The following is a 16,727-nucleotide window of genomic DNA, read 5'->3' as shown; positions in this document are numbered from 1 at the left end:
AGACTCACAAAATGGACTTTTCTCCAGCAATCTATTGGTGAATGACAAAAAAGAAGACTTGGTAAAATCCGGCTTTGTGACCCCAGAAATTGTTTCCTTTGCAAATGAAAATGTATCTTTGTCTGATAGTATTTTGCTAAAAAAATATACTAACCGGAATTGCTGTTCCTTCTACTGCAATGCCAGGTAAGCACGCTATTTCCATTAGAAATTCAAATTCAAAAAGTCCAATCTCCAGTGATATGCCGGTTATAGATCTTAATTTAAATGACACTGCTTTCTCTACGCATACACTTTCTGAGAATTTGTCCAAATCCCCCATTCTATTCACTAACATCAGTGCTGCGAATTCCGTAGCAAATTTGTCTTTCAGTGCCCCTACCCCGCGCAAAGTAAATTTTCATGGTAATCCTGATTTGGGCCCAACAGAATTACAGAGTGTTCAAGCTGGAATAGCCTTGACATCGATGAACACAGCAATTTTGGCTTTAGCTAAACTGTTTGAGGTCCTAGCCATAAAGGCTGATCTACACTCCAACCAACTGAATCAAGTTTTGGCAGACCATCTTACATTTGCCAACAAACTAGAAAGTTTGAGATCACCTTATCACCTTTCTAAAATCAGGAGGTCCATAGCTTCTCAGACCTCTCCTCTGTTGACCGCCCCATTAAAAGAATACCATACCATTCCGTGCTTTCCTAACCCCATCATAGATCTTATGAGTGTGGGACATAACTCTCCCCCGGTTCAGCAAATAAAATCAATGAAACCAATTTATCCCTTATTCGATGGCAAATTAAATTCGGGTGACATCACTAAAGGGGTTTTTAAAAAGACCCCGTCAGTAAAAAAACCCAAAAATATCTAATCTGTGGTCAAACGTGTAGGCAAACCAAGGTATTTGTTAAAAATCTATCTATACCTGCCGCTACTACGATCGCTGCTGCAAAATTAGTTGCAAAAAAATATGCCATGCAGTCTCTGAACCGGAAAGAGAGGGTTATGTCAGTGCCAGTGGAGCATAGCCCGCTAAATGATTTAATAAGAGTGGCGACTGACATGTCCAAAAACACACTCTTGAATCAGACAACAAATGATTTGGCACATAAAGCAGATTTGTCTAAGGGCCTTGCAGATAATGATATACGACTAAAAAATCTAAGAAAAGCTATTGATGATTATATGACATCTAACTCCTCTACCAAAAAGTTGATCTTTGCGCCGCCTCAGTCTCTGCCCTTAAAAGATTCTCCTGTTCTGCCGCCGCAGCATGTGCAGAAATTTCCACTTTTCGAAAATGCTGTTGCTCCTCAAACTTCTCTACAGACTTGTCCAGTGCAACACTTGCAAACTGCGCCTCTAAATGTTATCAATGCACCTTTATCTCGAGGCACTTATCAAGTGTCTGTACAGTCCATGGCTATTGGCACTGTGGCTGAAAATAATACTACCAAAGACATGGAAAAATTGATTTACACGTCCTTGAACAAGTTTTTTGAAAATGCTGGCTTTGTGAAACCCAATTTTGCTAGTGTACCCTTGCATATGCCTAAAGCTGTGCCTCCGCCACAAAAATCTAAACCTCTGAATGGCGGCCCTAAACGACCAGCGATTCATGCTCTAACACTTACTTGTATGCCTGCTCCAGCCAAACAGTATAAGCTAAATCGTGCCTCCGTTCTTGCAATCTTTAGTGAAATTCCTGCGTTAGATGACATTGGCTCGATACACATTGAGCTGGTGGAATTTATCAACAAGGGCAATTGCTCATCTGTAAATATATGGGTAAATTTGTGACTTGTGGTAAACTCTATCTGGGCCGTTAAACAGCAACTCTATAATCTGGGTTTTTTGCTTCATTCTATGTCAGAGACATCGAACTCGTCTTCAATTCATCCTGAGGTTTCTCCTTGTATTCAATCATTAAACAAATCACAGGCTGTGAACCCACATACTTGTTTGTGTGACTCCAAGAGTAACCAATGCTAGCTTCACAATCTCACAATTTGCTCTTTGGTCTTTGTTTGTTGGAATTCAAGAGGACATGCACAACAGCTAAACAATAATAATGCTCAGCTTTTGGGGCGTGATGTCATCATGTTGCAAGAAACTTGGTTCACCTCCGTACCATCTTGGAACAACTATGATGTGCTTTTGAATCCAGCTGAAAAGGGTGGCCGGGGGCGTCCCACTTCGGGACTGTTAACTGCGGTGAAGCAATCCTCTTTGCTAAAAATTGAAGCATGGTTTTGTCCTAACGCCTTTTTACAAATGTCAAAAATCTTGGGTAACAATTTCTCATGTGCTGTGATAAATGTTTATTGGAACCCCCTGGGAATTGATGATAATACTTTTCTAAATTCTGTGACCAATGCCCTAGACATAGTTGTGCTCGAAGGGATCACTGATTTTATTTTAGTGGCTGGTGATTTAAACTTGCATTGTTTGAGTCCTCCATGTAATTCTGAAAAACTTCGCTTACAAAAGTGGACGAGTTTGGTTCAATCTCATAATCTGTTTATGTTAAATGGAACTTTTCTGCAGGATATACCACCCAGAGCCACTTGGCATCGTGGTCGAAGTCAAGGTACTATTGATTTTATGTATGTAAATGCATGTTTCTTGAATAATATCACAGCAATTGAAATAACTGATACAGAAGCTAGCGATCATAATATTTTAAATATGATGTGCTTCTCAAAATCTGTTGCATCAAATGTGGAATCTTCAATTATATTAGATCCCATTAAAGTTAACCCTGCGAGGAACCGATTGAAATGGTCGAAAAATCACTCACAGCCTTTAGAGATCATTATCAAGCAAAATTGACTAAACGAAAAGGGAGCTCTTCTCCGGGTGATGTTGTTTACCATGATTTAATGCAAATGTTTCAATCAAACTCTGTTCTTCATAAACAGAAACAGACACCTTATCTACATCTGCCTGACCAGGAAATTAGAGTAAAAAAAGCCTCCATGCGAGCACATAGGAGAGCTGCCCTTAAGCTACCATCAGACATGCGTGCCCTTGTTCTATCCCAAATTAGAACAAAGTACAGTAATTGGATTAGGGGCATGAGGGCAAAACTATATCAATCTGATGGTTATTCAATGTTAAAGGTTTTAGCTGTAAAGAATTCGGGTCAATCTTGGTCTATTATTAACCAATCTACAGCGGGGCATCAGGTGGCTGTCCAAGTAAATGATGTGACGGAGTCTATGTGTATCCAGCACTTTTCAGCTCTATTTGCCGAGCCTCCTCCTATTGGGGATTTAGCCAATTTAGTGGTCCTACCACCGTTTCACTTGGTCTTTGACAGAGATGATATACTGTATTTTATAAAACAGGCAAGCAATTCTAGAGCCCCTGGCCCTGATGGCTTGGCTAATATCCATCTCAAACAATTCCCGGACATCTGGGCAGATATTTTATATCTCCTGTTTGAGTCTATCAATGCCTCTCAGAGCATTCCTACATCATGGAAGCAGGCTATTGTTATCCCAATTTACAAGAAGGGGGATCGAGCCAATCCTGCCAGCTATCGGCCCATCTCTCTTCCTGATGTCCCAGGTAAAATTTATTCACGTTTAATTCTTAGAGAATTGAAAAATTGGTCGAAGAAATGTTCAAAAATGGATCCCTTACAATTAGGCTGTGTTTCCGGCCTTGGCACCTTACCTAACATGATTTCATTAAATATGCTCAAATCCCAATATGCAGACCGAAAACAATCCTTAAATTTTGCCTTCATTGATTTTCGTTCTGCTTTTGACTCTATTAATCGGAATTTGTTATTTCATAAATTACACTCACTGGGTTGTCCATCTACTTTGTTATCCTTAATTATTCAACTACATTCCGAAACTACTATGCAAGTTAGACTTTCCTTTGAAGGTGCTTTATCAGCATCTTTCACTACATTCTTGGGACTCAAACAGGGGTGCATTCTGGCTTCATTTTTATTTAATTTGTTTATTTTTGATATAGGCAACGTTTTTCAGACATCATATCAGATGCGCCGCATTTGGGTCATCAGCGTATACCATGGTTACTCTACGCTGATGATCTGGTTCTAATATCGCAAACGCCTAGGAGCCTCCAGAACATGTTAACTGCACTGGTAGAGTATGCTGTGAAAAATCATTTAATCGTGAATTTGGAAAAATCACAAATAATGATATGTAGGCCTAAGGGGAAACTCATGGCTCAAAATGTTGCTTGGAATCTCCAATTGGAACCCTTGTACATAGTAACTGAATATAAATATTTAGGTCTGTTTGTTCAGAATACTATGGGCGACCCCAAACAGTTGACCATGCTGCAGTCTAAACTACTATCCTTAGTGTCACAAGCTAAAATACTGGTTTACAGATATGGCAAATTCACCTTAAAGCACCTTTTTATGTTTCATGAACAAAAAGTGATTGCCAGCCTACTATATGGCATTGAATCAAAACTCTATTCAAACGATCAACCATGGGACAAGCTAGAAGCTGCTTTTTGGAAAAAGGTGCTACATTTACCAAATTGTGTTCCCATGCCCATTTTACGTTTTGAATCGGTATAAATTCACTAGCTAGTAGAATAAAATGGAGAATGTGCGTTTTCTTTCGCAAATGTTTATTGGGTGTGACAAATAATAATATTTTGAGCACAGTTGCTCGTTATTTGATCTCTTCCGATTTAACTTTTCCGACGACATGGCGAACTTTTGTTCTTAAAATGCTTGTGGAAGCCAATATTTCTCTACAGTTCTTACTTGATAGCCCAATAAGTGCCAAAAAACGTTTTTATCAATGGGCCTGGATTCAAAATTATGAACTTTGCACTAATTATAAAGACTTTGACATCCGAATCTTTGGGAATAAGAAATTGGGTCAAGTGGCGAATTATCTTTTAAAGTGCCCTTCAGCAAAAATTAGACAGCAATTTTTGTGTATATGGCTAAACTTATGGCCTACGAGAGAGCAGTTAGTGAGGTGTCAAATTCTTTCCCCTAACCTAAACTATTGTCGTTTTTGTGAGCTTCATTTTGTAAGAGAAACTTTGCAACACGTAGTACTATCATGTCCTAAATTGAAGAACATCAGAAATAAACATTTTTCTAATTTGTTAAATTTTCATATAATAATAATAATAATAATAATAATAATTAGGCTTTTATATAGCGCTACAAACCCTCAGGTATCTGAGCGCTGCTTATTATTACCCACGGTGTGTGGTGCTCATTTATCGACCTCGGAAGGATGAAAGGCTGAGATTGGCCCCGCCGGGATTCGAACCTGAGTTAGCAGGCTCTGCACGGATGTCAAAGCGAGCGCTCTACTCGCTGTGCCACTTGACCGGCTTAAGGAAACGAAAGGAACGAAATTGAGAGGTGGAGCTTTTTATTAAACAGCCCCAGGTTTGCTGTTATAAAATCCCTGGTACAATTTTTGGAAAAAATTTTACCGATTGAAATAACCTGATTATCAAGTAGAACTGAAAAAGTAAAAATGATAAATGTGAAGTCAGTTCTAAAATGCTTTATAGCTGTTTACATTTGTTTTGATCCCCTGCTTGAGTTCCTGTTTTCTTTTATCTATATTTTTATCCTTTTTATTTATTCTATATTAGCTCCTTTTAACATTGCTCCGTTTCCTGTCTCCAAGTATCCTATGTGAAATGTAACTGATTGTGAAATGAAAGTGTAATTTAATTTGTTTTCTTATTTGATGGTTATGTACATGTAATTTTGAAAAGTTGATTGATTTCAGCTGTACAAAAATAAAAAAATAAATACATTTTTTTTTTTAAAAAAAAATAGCGCCTCAATGTCATGTCTAATTTAAAGTAATTAAGTAAATAAATAAAAACAAAAAATATGAAATTGTATAAGTATTTTTGTAAAGGTTTAAACATAGATTGTGTTTGCATGCAATTTTGTTTGAATATATGTAGTCTATATATTTCATTTAAAAAATGTTAATTTAACATGATTTGAGTGTGTGTGTATAAAGAAAGTAAATAGCATAAAGGTTTATAAGTGATAGTTGATTTTAGGAAATTGAAAAAAGTACAGTAAATTCATTTTACAGATTTTACAAGGTAAAAGTCTGTTTGAAAATGTGTTCATCTACTATACAGAAAATATGCATACCTGAAGTTTGTGTTCATGCATATGGATATGCATGGAGCTGCAAGTAGAAATCTTGAAGACTTGTACAGTATTTCTGGTAGATGGTGCTTGCCAATGATATGACACTTGTACTCAGAGAGATTCAGAGTACATTTGCAGTGCTGATCTATGATGATGCAGTTAGATGTCGAGGTCTTGAATGTGATTGGTGCATGGTCATGTGATTTTTGAGGTACATCCAATGAGGGAATGGCAGAGAGAGTGTAGTGGAAATGGTAGAAGGGCTTTTCATGTTACGATATGTCCGCGGACATGGCGGTAGTTCGCGGACATCGGGAGTTACATCCGGGGATTTTTGGGTTCAGAAGTCATGCAAATGAGAATAAGCACTGAAAGGGATTGGTCAGGAAAGTTTGGTGGGTGTGTTGTGCCAGGAGAGATTTTCTCAGATACTCTTTTTGCTGAGAGAACAAAAGATAGCTATGGCTGTGTGTTTCAGAAAACAGATTGTTTGGATTTTAGGAGATTCGTGGATACATTGGTTGAAGGTGCATGCAGAAAGCTGTGGAGTAGCTGTAGATCTTGGATTCCCACATGTGGAAGTACACTGGCATGGAGTACGTGGAATGAAGTGGTTGGACTTGCTACCTCTCTGTGCTACTTTGGAGACAGAGCAACATCCAGACATAATTGTAATTCATTGTGGAGAGAACAGTTTAGGACATGTGACTGGAATTTTTTTGCAATTTGCTATGAAAGAAGGACTTAGGAAGGTTATGGACATGTTTCCTAATTCTCAAGTGATATTTTCACGGATTGCGCAGAGACAAATGTGGCTTCGTTCTTCTTCATTTGGTCCACAAATGGAAAAAGCAAGGCGCAATGTTAATAATGCTGTTTGTGCCTTCCTAAGAGATTTTGGCATGTCTTCTTTTCACAATGAAAATATTATGTTTTGTAGTACATACATTTTTCGCAGAGATGGAGTCCATCTTACTTATGCTGGCAATCAGATTTTTCTGAGAAATGCACAAAATACATTGCGACCTTTTTTGGAATTACAAGAACGATTTTGAAGTAGATGTTAAGCATTTATAATTTTTGACTTACAAACACCACCCAAAGGCTCTTTTCAGAGCCACCACTTCTTTCCAGAGAAAATTACAATGTTTGTGATGGAGTAGCAACCCAATTTTTTTAATGTTCGCGAACTGTCCGCGGACTTCTAAAAAATACAAAGAGCCCTCCTTCATTTATTTTCACTTCTATTTTTTAACTGGGAAAGGCGGCTCTGAAAAGAGCCTTATTTTTTTTGATTTTTGTAATTTTGTATTTTTTTTTGGTGTTTCAGACACGACACTCTAGGAGAGGAGGGTAAAGGTGGGTAAAGGGGGGGACACCAACCACAGGGATAAGAAAGGGCGAGCTGAGAGAGGAAGATGTAGAGTGGGTTTTATTTGGGTAGTGAGCAGGTCTTCTCATGCTCTGAGACGATAGTCTCAAAAGCACTCCGAAGTCGCTCCCCCCTGCAGAGTACTGTGTCGCAGTACATACATACAACTGTGACCCTCGAAAGGTAAGGGTCATCAGCATTCTGTATGGCCTGTGAGGCAGCTTAAGAAAGACGCTGTCCCACAGAGGTGGTCCTTGTGGTGACAGGATCAGAAACAGAGGATGAAGTAGAGGAAATCAACCTACTACGTTCTTCGCAAATACAACCCTGCGAATAGCGCCAGAGTGAAATGACCTCAGGTGTCGCTTCATAGTAGTGGTCCCAAAGCTGTACTTACCGTGCTTCCCACGACTGAGTATCATTTTGCACTCATTGCAGGTAACACGGTTCACACGAGCCTTAGGACCATTCCCATGAATGGTAAATAATCGCCACACCCAAGACTCACGCCTAGTGCGGGTAGTAGGGATTTCCTCTATCTCATTCTCATCATCCTCTTCTTCCTCCTCCGCATCCTCACTCCTGTTCCCCTCTTCAGGCCCTTGGGAAGGTGGTGGTGGTGGAGGGGGTGGGGGTGGTGCTGAAGCAGGTGCAGCACCAAGTGGCAGTTCAGCAGCCAAGGATGCCATCTCGATGATGGTGTAGTCTGCAGGTGGCAGCAAAAATCACTGTGTTCTGAAGAATAGCCAGAAACACAATGGGAATAAGCTCTTGGGCGTGGTCTTTTATAGGGGTGCTTGTGCGCGGTCCGCGGACATGCGCACTGTCCGTGGACAGATCGAACACAAAAAAAGGATCGGAAAGTTTCAAAAGGTATATAGAAACTCAAGATTGCTATGTGGGACTTGTGCCATGGTGAGATTTTATTGAAAAATATTATGGATTAACTGAAAATTTACTTTTAAATTGTTCGGGGACATGAACAGTGTCCGCATTTCAGGACACACGATGAGCGTGGGCGCGGTCATATGATCCGTTTGCGAACTTGTCCGCGAAGGAAGCGCCTGTCCGCAGGACACCAAGTGCACGGAGATTGGTTAGCGCATGCGCATTGATGTCCTACGGACACTGTTCGGGTTCTGAAGTAATTAAAAGTGCGTCACACGTGAAACAAACATTTCAGGACACCGCGTGTGTTCATAGAACAGTTTAAACTTGGTAGCGAACAATAAGGACAGATATAGTGTTCTTCAGGACACGTGTACTTTAGTTTATGTACGAACATTTCAGGACACCAATTGTGTTCTTAGAACAGTTTCAATTGGGTAGCGAACACTACGAACAGGTATAGTGTTCTTCAGGACACCTCCATTTTCGTTTACGTACGAACATTTCAGGACACTAATAGCGTTCTTAGAACAGTTTGAACTTGCTAGCGAACAGTACCGGACAGGTATAGTGTTCTTTAGGACACTTTAATTTTTGTTTGTTTACGAACAATTCAGGACACTGTGGGCCTCATTACACGGTAGGCGGTAGGGATTTACCGGCACCGGTAAAATACCAGTACCGGTAAATCCCTGCCGCCTTACTACGAGTTCCCTTAGCGGGTTGGAGTTTTAACGCCTGCTTTTTGCAGGCGTTAAATACCAACCCGCTAAGGGACCTCGGAGCTAATTACGGCACCGCAAAATTGCGGTGCCGTAATTAGCGCCTTCCCCATTCCCATAGAGCCCTATGGGGCAGAAATGGGAATGGGGAAGGGCAATGGCGGAAGGGGGATTTACCGCCCCTCCAAGCTTGGGATGGGGCGGTAAATCCCCTTTCCGCCAAGGCGGTGCCGGTATTTTACCGGCATGAGCCATGGCGCTAATAGCGCCATGGCTCACCGCCTACCGTGTAATGAGGCCCTGTGTGTGTTCTTAGTACAGTTTCATGTTGCTAGCGAACACTACGAACAGTTGTACTGTTGTTCAGGACACATCATTTTCGTTTATTTACAAACATTTCAGGACACCAATTGTGTTTTTAGGACAGTTTTAAGTTGATAGCGAACATTACGGACAGATATAGTGTTCTTTAGAACACTTTAATTTTTGTTTCTTTACGAACATTTCAGGACACCACGTGTGTTCTTAGAACAGTTTCAACTTGCTACGAACAGTACGAACAGGTGTGGTGTTCTTCAGGACACCTCCATTTTCGTTTATGTACGAACATTTCAGAGCACTTGCACTGTCCGCGGACACTTGTATTGTTTTTTTAAATAAAAAAAACGGAAACTATTCACAATACAATATAAAAATTAAACTTTATTTAACATATATTAATAATTTATGACAGAGAAGATGAGGCAGAAACAGAAACAAAAACAGGAGAATTTGGGGTTTCAACATAATTGGTATTAGGTGAAGAAGGGATGGAAATCTCTTCAAAACGTTTTGGATTATGGAGAGGGTTTGGGGATAATTGACTGGGATATGGTGAGGAGGGACAAGTACATGTGGGGCAATGGTATGAGGTTTTTGGTTTGAAATGATTTTCTACAAAAGTTTTTAAATTATTAAAATTAGCCAATAATACATCCATTTTTTCTTCTATATTGTGAAGACTGTTATCCATAACAGGGTTTTCTGAAGTTTTTTCTATTCTGGTATGCTCTGTACAAAAAAATAATATATATGTTAAATGTGTATAAAAAAAATAATAAATAAATGGTTTATATTATAAAGTGTTTACCATTAGTTTCACTATCTTGTGACATTTCTTCATGTGGGAAATTGTCCTCTAGCCATTCCAGAGTACTAGACATTTCTGTGAGAAAAAAAAAAAAGATAATATATTTTTTAATCTAATACAGAAAGTTTATAAATATATGAGTAAAATGAAGTACACTTACTATTTCTGGTAAGATAAGTCCTATGTATTCAGTGGGTCTGGTCTTGTTCTCAGTTCTGTTGTGTCTGTGAGGTAATTATGTTGGAAGCCAATTTATCTTCTTGTGGTATATTCCATTTCAGAACATATTGTATTTAAATGAATGGTTAGTGTGTTACATATATGGGTTACATTTCTTATGTATTACTATATATAATGTGTTTGTGTGCTGCTTTTTGAATTTGTTAAATGTTCCTATATTATGATATAACAATCAAACATACCCCACCCCCCCCCACACAGTTTTTAGGTAGTGGTACTGTTCTCCGAACATGTCCGCGAACATTAAATAAGTTTGCGGACATCAAGTTCATAAGAAAAGATCTAGTCAGTTCCATATGACATGTATATAAAGTCAAAGTAATTATTGTTAAGTTGTGCTACTAAAACACTATGAAATTCAGTGAAAAAACTTTGTTAATAAGACATTATGGTTAAGTTGCGCTACTAAAAACCTATGAAATTCAGTGAAAAAAACTTTGTTAAAGGGGCGTTATGGTTAAGTTGCGCTACTAAAAACCTATGAAATTCAGTGAAAAAACTTTGTTAAAGGGACGTTATGGTTCCAAGTAAAACCGAAAAACCCTTGAAATTCGCCAGTTATGGTAAGCTAAGCAACCATAACTCGCGCCACCACCGTGCACTGCTAAGACTAACACCCAGGACATCAAAGATGACATCACAAGCCTGTTTGGCATGTTGCTTTATACATTTATGATTTTTGTTCATTTGATTAATTATTAAAAATTGTAGAAAAGGTACATTCAATGGCAAAACCAAGACGAGATTCTTTCCTTTGCAATGACCCCATTCTAGGGTTACCAAATGTCCCAGTTTTGCCAAGACTGAGGGTGAGATGGGTCGTGGTAAGGTGCCCTGGGGGGGTTTGTGTTGTGCATTGGGGCTGATGAAGTGCACAGGGAAGTCCATCTTTTATGTTGGTGCACAGCCCCGTTTTTTGTCTTGAAAATCTGGCCAACCTACTGCAGCCCCATATCATTCAAATGTTTTAAGTGGTATTCACTTGTGCATGTTGTGCCAATGGTATATAGGGAAATATACCTGACTTGTCCTGTGGTTCAACTTGAAGTCTTTCAACAGTTCTTTATCAGGCCATGATTAATAATGAATGTGAGTCAGATGACAGGGTTAATTTTTCTCATTGAATAGTTCCCAGCAAATGGCTGACATTTATGGGAGAACAGGATCAACAATTTCCGGTAACTAGATAGAATTGCTTCGAGATTGGTATGTAAATCTTATGTAAAGCACACAGATTACATATTCTTGGATTTTTAAGGTGTTTTTCTAACATCCTCCACTGGAAGACACACAAAGGTGGGAGGGCTATTTTTCTCTGGGTTAAACGCCAAGTCATCATATAAAGGAGACAGAAAATACATTCCCCACTCAACAGTGATCTTTACATATCGTGTGATGCTGAAAAACCCTATTTATACCAATAGTCTTGAAAAAATAGACCTAGTACTTATTTGTTTTTTTATAATATCAAAAATAGTTTATTTTCTTTTATAAAACTAACTCTAAAACAGTGTTTTCAGTAAAAAGGACCCCACACCACAACATACAGTGGATACATTTACAATACAAATTACTAGTTTCACTCACATCCATTCCTGTAACATGACAATACAATACAATACATCAACATATAAAATTTATATAATGATTTAAACATTTTCAATCACTGAGTGTTATTAACTCAGAATAAACAGTCCCGACATGTTTCAGTTCCTCTTGGCACCAAATGCATGAATCTTCTTCAGGGGAAGACACTTTTAATTTTTTCTCCACCATGTAATCCAGGGCCCCAAAAGTACTCTTCAAACCGTACTCCTATAATTATTCAATACACAAAGAAAAATAGGATATCACTACAGATCAACATCATCACAAATACATAAGTCAGCTACATAATGCTAACTATATTCCAGTAACATTCAAATATGTACCTATATACTGGCAAGATCAATTGAACCCAATGGTCACTACATACCTCACAAGTAGGATTGCTGCAGTGTAGGTGTGCCTCAGTGCACCCAAATGCCCTCCGACCTCTTTCAATAAGTCTGATCCTGTTCTATAAATGGTTCTTTGGTAACCATGAACCTGATTCCAGCTGAGAAAGGAACAACAAACGAACAGTGGTGTGAACAACACAACCACTACTCCCTCACTTCATCACAAATTCACGTGACCGCAAAAACTATATAGTGCTCCGATGAACCTACTCATCTAAGTAGTGACCCCCTGTGTATTCCTATCATTCAATGTGGTCATACCTTCCATAACAACCCTATAGAGCTAAACGCCATAACAACACCATTTCAGGCTGAATCAAACACATCAATGTTATTCAAACCAACACAACCAAATCACTGTTTTTCTGTATTTTCTACTGCGAATATTATTTAAGTTTACTACATTATCGTTAGCTTTTTAACATAATCTGACAGTTGTTGGAGAAAATAAACAGTACAGTAAAATGCTGAATGAATGATGATTACTTTCCATCATTTCATGTATAGTAGGAAATACATGACTGTGCCATTCAGATTACTTGAAAACATCTCAGCAATGTAATTTTTACTTTTTAAAATTCCGGTGTCATGGTTCATGTTCTACGGGTTAACAGGATTACATTTTTGACAGATTTGGGCGTCTTCACACTTTTAGAAATAAAGCTCTCTTATAAACTGGTGCATTTTCCATCGCAGGTTTTCTTTGCCATTGATAAAAACAGTCTTTGGTTAGAATGTACTAAAAGGCCCAATTTGTTGAGTGCTATCTCTCAGGTGCCAAGGTATTGCCTGCATCCTGCAGGATCACCTTTGTAATGGTAGCGAGTAAGTTGTGATAATCAAAGATAAAATTAACATTTTTCTGGTGCCTCTCACACTTAATCTTGAAATAATCTCCATTGGTGTTTTATTCTCCCTAAACTGAGAAATCTGTCTCACATGTGTAAGAAGCAGCACAGTTCACAGTTTTTCAGCATCATTTTGCACTAGGGAAATGGCCTGGGTATCCATTTATGTTTATAGTATCCAATAAAAATGTTCCTATGAATATGTGCATGAAGGGAGATATATGAGTGTGGTTATTGGAGGAGCTAAGGAGAGCAGTTGATGCCAAACAATACATTTAATAAATATGTGATGACTGTGTCAGACGTACATCATTTATTCAAGTTTTAAAGAGGTATGTGTGATGCTGAGGTACTGTTCTGGTCTTGGTACTTTTTTAGAATGTGTGCAGCTGTTCACCTCTAACTCTTATGCCTGGATTTCTGCTAGTTCTGTGCTCATGGTCCCTATGATTGGGCATAGCCTGTGTGATATTGATTTGTTGGTGTCTGACTTTGTGGTGGACATTGAGGCTCATTATGAGTATGCCAGCAAAACGGCGAAAATACCAGTATGCCAGTGTTATTGTTACTAGCAGGCTGATCGTCGAAATTACCGGCATACTATGAGTCCACAGCATCCCCCCACCAGAAACAGTAATACATTAAGGCATTAAGGCATTAAGGCATTACTAGCGACAACAGCAATATGCAGGTATTACCGGCAGATAAGTGCCGTTAATATCAATACCACCAGCCAAGCTGCTGGTAATACGGTCAAATTGTTCCGGAGCTGGTAGCATCACCACCTGAACGGGAAGGCCGGCGGAGGACATTTTAAAAACACAATACACCCTGAATCCCTCTGTTCCTGCTGCCATGCAGGCCCAGAAGTGCTGCGTAAACTTTCTCAGGAAGAAAAGTCACATGCACCAGAACCCTGTCTCGGCAAGCCTACATTTTCATAGGCAGAGCACACTGCTTTGTCAGATGCTGTGGTACAGCATGCTGATAAACTATTTGGAGTAGGTACAGGAAAACCAGTGTGCAGAGGAAGAGTGCCATGTGGGCAGACGTCATGGAAAAGGTAACGGCTGTGAGAACTGTACCCCACAGTGCCAGGTAGTGCTGAAGGCAAACTTTAGAAAGCTGCAAGGGGAGTGCATTTTGGTGGCCTCATCTGAAGAAATTGTCAATGGGTTCCTGGTGAGGCAGTCACCCAAGCCTGGCCTCTACATCCTCAGTGCATGCATGTGTGGCACCCACAGTCACCGCATCCTCCTCCTCAGGTGGTTGCATGTCCACTTCAGGGGCCAGGGGAATGTTGCACCGGATGCATATGTTGTACCTGATCTGCACATGAGTGCATCCTCAGTCCGCTGTAGACATCAGAAGTGGGCCTTCGAAAGGTCATAGGTGCACGTTATTGACACCCTAGTGCAGATATGGCCCTGGTAGTATGCCACCTCCTGTGCGTCAGGGGAGTCTTCAGAGGAGTCATGAGCCGCGTAAGCTGTGGGTATCCAGAGTCACCTGCAAGGGGATAGAAATAGGTGTACATCATGGTGATCTGTGGAAGCATTGCCTGTAACACCAGCAACTCAATTGACAGTTCGAGCAAGTAGAGTGAAATGTGATGTTGCCTGTAGTGCATAGTGTGGAGCTGGCCTGTTGGGAAGCATGTCTTGGCCATTCACTGATGCATTTTGGGTCATGTCCTACTCCTGTGGTTTGCTGCCTGTCATGTCTTGGGTGTGTGTATGGGTCCTGCATATATGGGGCATTGTTAGGGCACGCAATCTCTATGTGTGTGTCCCCCATTTCATGTCACCTGTACATCAGGTTTAGTGTGATGGTACCTGTACTCACCCAATATCCAGTTCTGTTGGCCTCTATGCCATGTACACTAGTATTGTGCTTTTATTGTGCTTTGATCCGGGCAAGCAGGCACAGCAGTGAGTGATCATGAGGTCGGCATCACAGTTCATATGGTCATTAAGTGAATGGCACTGCTTGTGGTTCCTGCAGACTTCCTTTGAGGCCTGAGATGCCACCAGCTCTCTACATGCATGCAATTCAGGGCTGCCACAACATTGGGCATGTGTGCAATGGCATGACATCTTGTCTTGGTGGTGTTAACCTATGACAGGATGGAGGGGAGGGCAATGTGCTGTCCCACATGGTGCAGTAGTGCATCTAGCCCTTTGGAGAATGCAGGCTGCAAAATGCCATCTAGTTGGCTCACAGTATGCTGGAACGTGACTATGTCAAGGGAGTGCAGGACCGACATCAGCTTAACCAGCAGTGGTATGGCTGTCCTGATACTGATCCTGATCCCTATGTCTTCCTGGATCAGTTTGATAAGATCTGCAATGTTCTCCCCATCGAGGTGGTACAGGGTGAGGATTTGCCTGTCAGTGAAGGCCCATGGTTTGGCCCTTAAATGGGGTATGGGTGCATGCCTTGTGTGGCCTCTCCTCCTCACACTCCTCCTTTTATCCACTGCCCCTTGTTCCTTCTGGTGGTTCTAAAGCCCCTGCAGCTTGATGCTGGCCTGTAGCAGCTGCATGTCAATGCTGACTGTGATCAGTGGCAACATGGTGGTGTAGGGAAATGTGTTTGGGGAAGGTAGTGCCCTTTTCTACTCTTCCAAGGTGAATTGGGTGCATCAGGTGCACCTGTAGCTTAAGTTCCTGCACCTGTATGCATTACCCGCGTTGCTTTTGCTGCTTTTGCTAGTATTATCAGCACAGGATTCAGGCCCATCCGGTATTTTCATTTCTGGCATTACAGGTGCCAGTAATTCTGGTCGATGAGTTGATACCGGTGCCGGTAATTCAAGCAACTGTGTTCCGGTATTACTGGCACTTTTACTGTATGCCGTGCAACTCATAATGAGCCCATCGAGTTTATATTTAGGGTGGCTTGAGGAGTTTTTAGTAGTATATGTGATTGTGGATCATGGTGGGGCTTGTTCATTAACACAATTGATTGGTTTTGATGGTTTGTGTGCTATGTACTGAGCAGACAATCCCTTTGCAATCATAGCATCTATTTCCACTACATTTTATTGTTCTTACATATTTTGGGCTGGCTGTGGCAAACGTTTGGTTTATGTCGCAGACATTGTCAGGCAGAGATGAAGGTGTAAAATAAGTCATTGGTACGCCGTACCACTAGTTCGTTTGTTTTTTACAGATCGTACCTTTAGTTTAAAGGTTCAAGGAAAGCATCCTGACTCCCTCCCGGCCCAAATATAGAATCAGCTTGGACGGACATTCAAGCTCTGACATTTTGCAAAGTTACTGCCGGGCATAGACACACATACAGAGTCCGTGACTTTGCAGCCTGAGCACTTAAACAGCAAACACATTTCTTTCATCAGTGACAGAGCCTTTATATGCATAATGGC

Source organism: Ambystoma mexicanum, chromosome 8 (genome assembly GCF_040938575.1).
Source record: "Ambystoma mexicanum isolate Mex_15411 chromosome 8, UKY_AmexF1_1, whole genome shotgun sequence".
NCBI lineage: Eukaryota > Metazoa > Chordata > Amphibia > Caudata > Ambystomatidae > Ambystoma > Ambystoma mexicanum.
The sequence above is the reverse complement of the archived record's forward strand: the minus strand, read 5'-3'. Positions refer to the sequence as shown.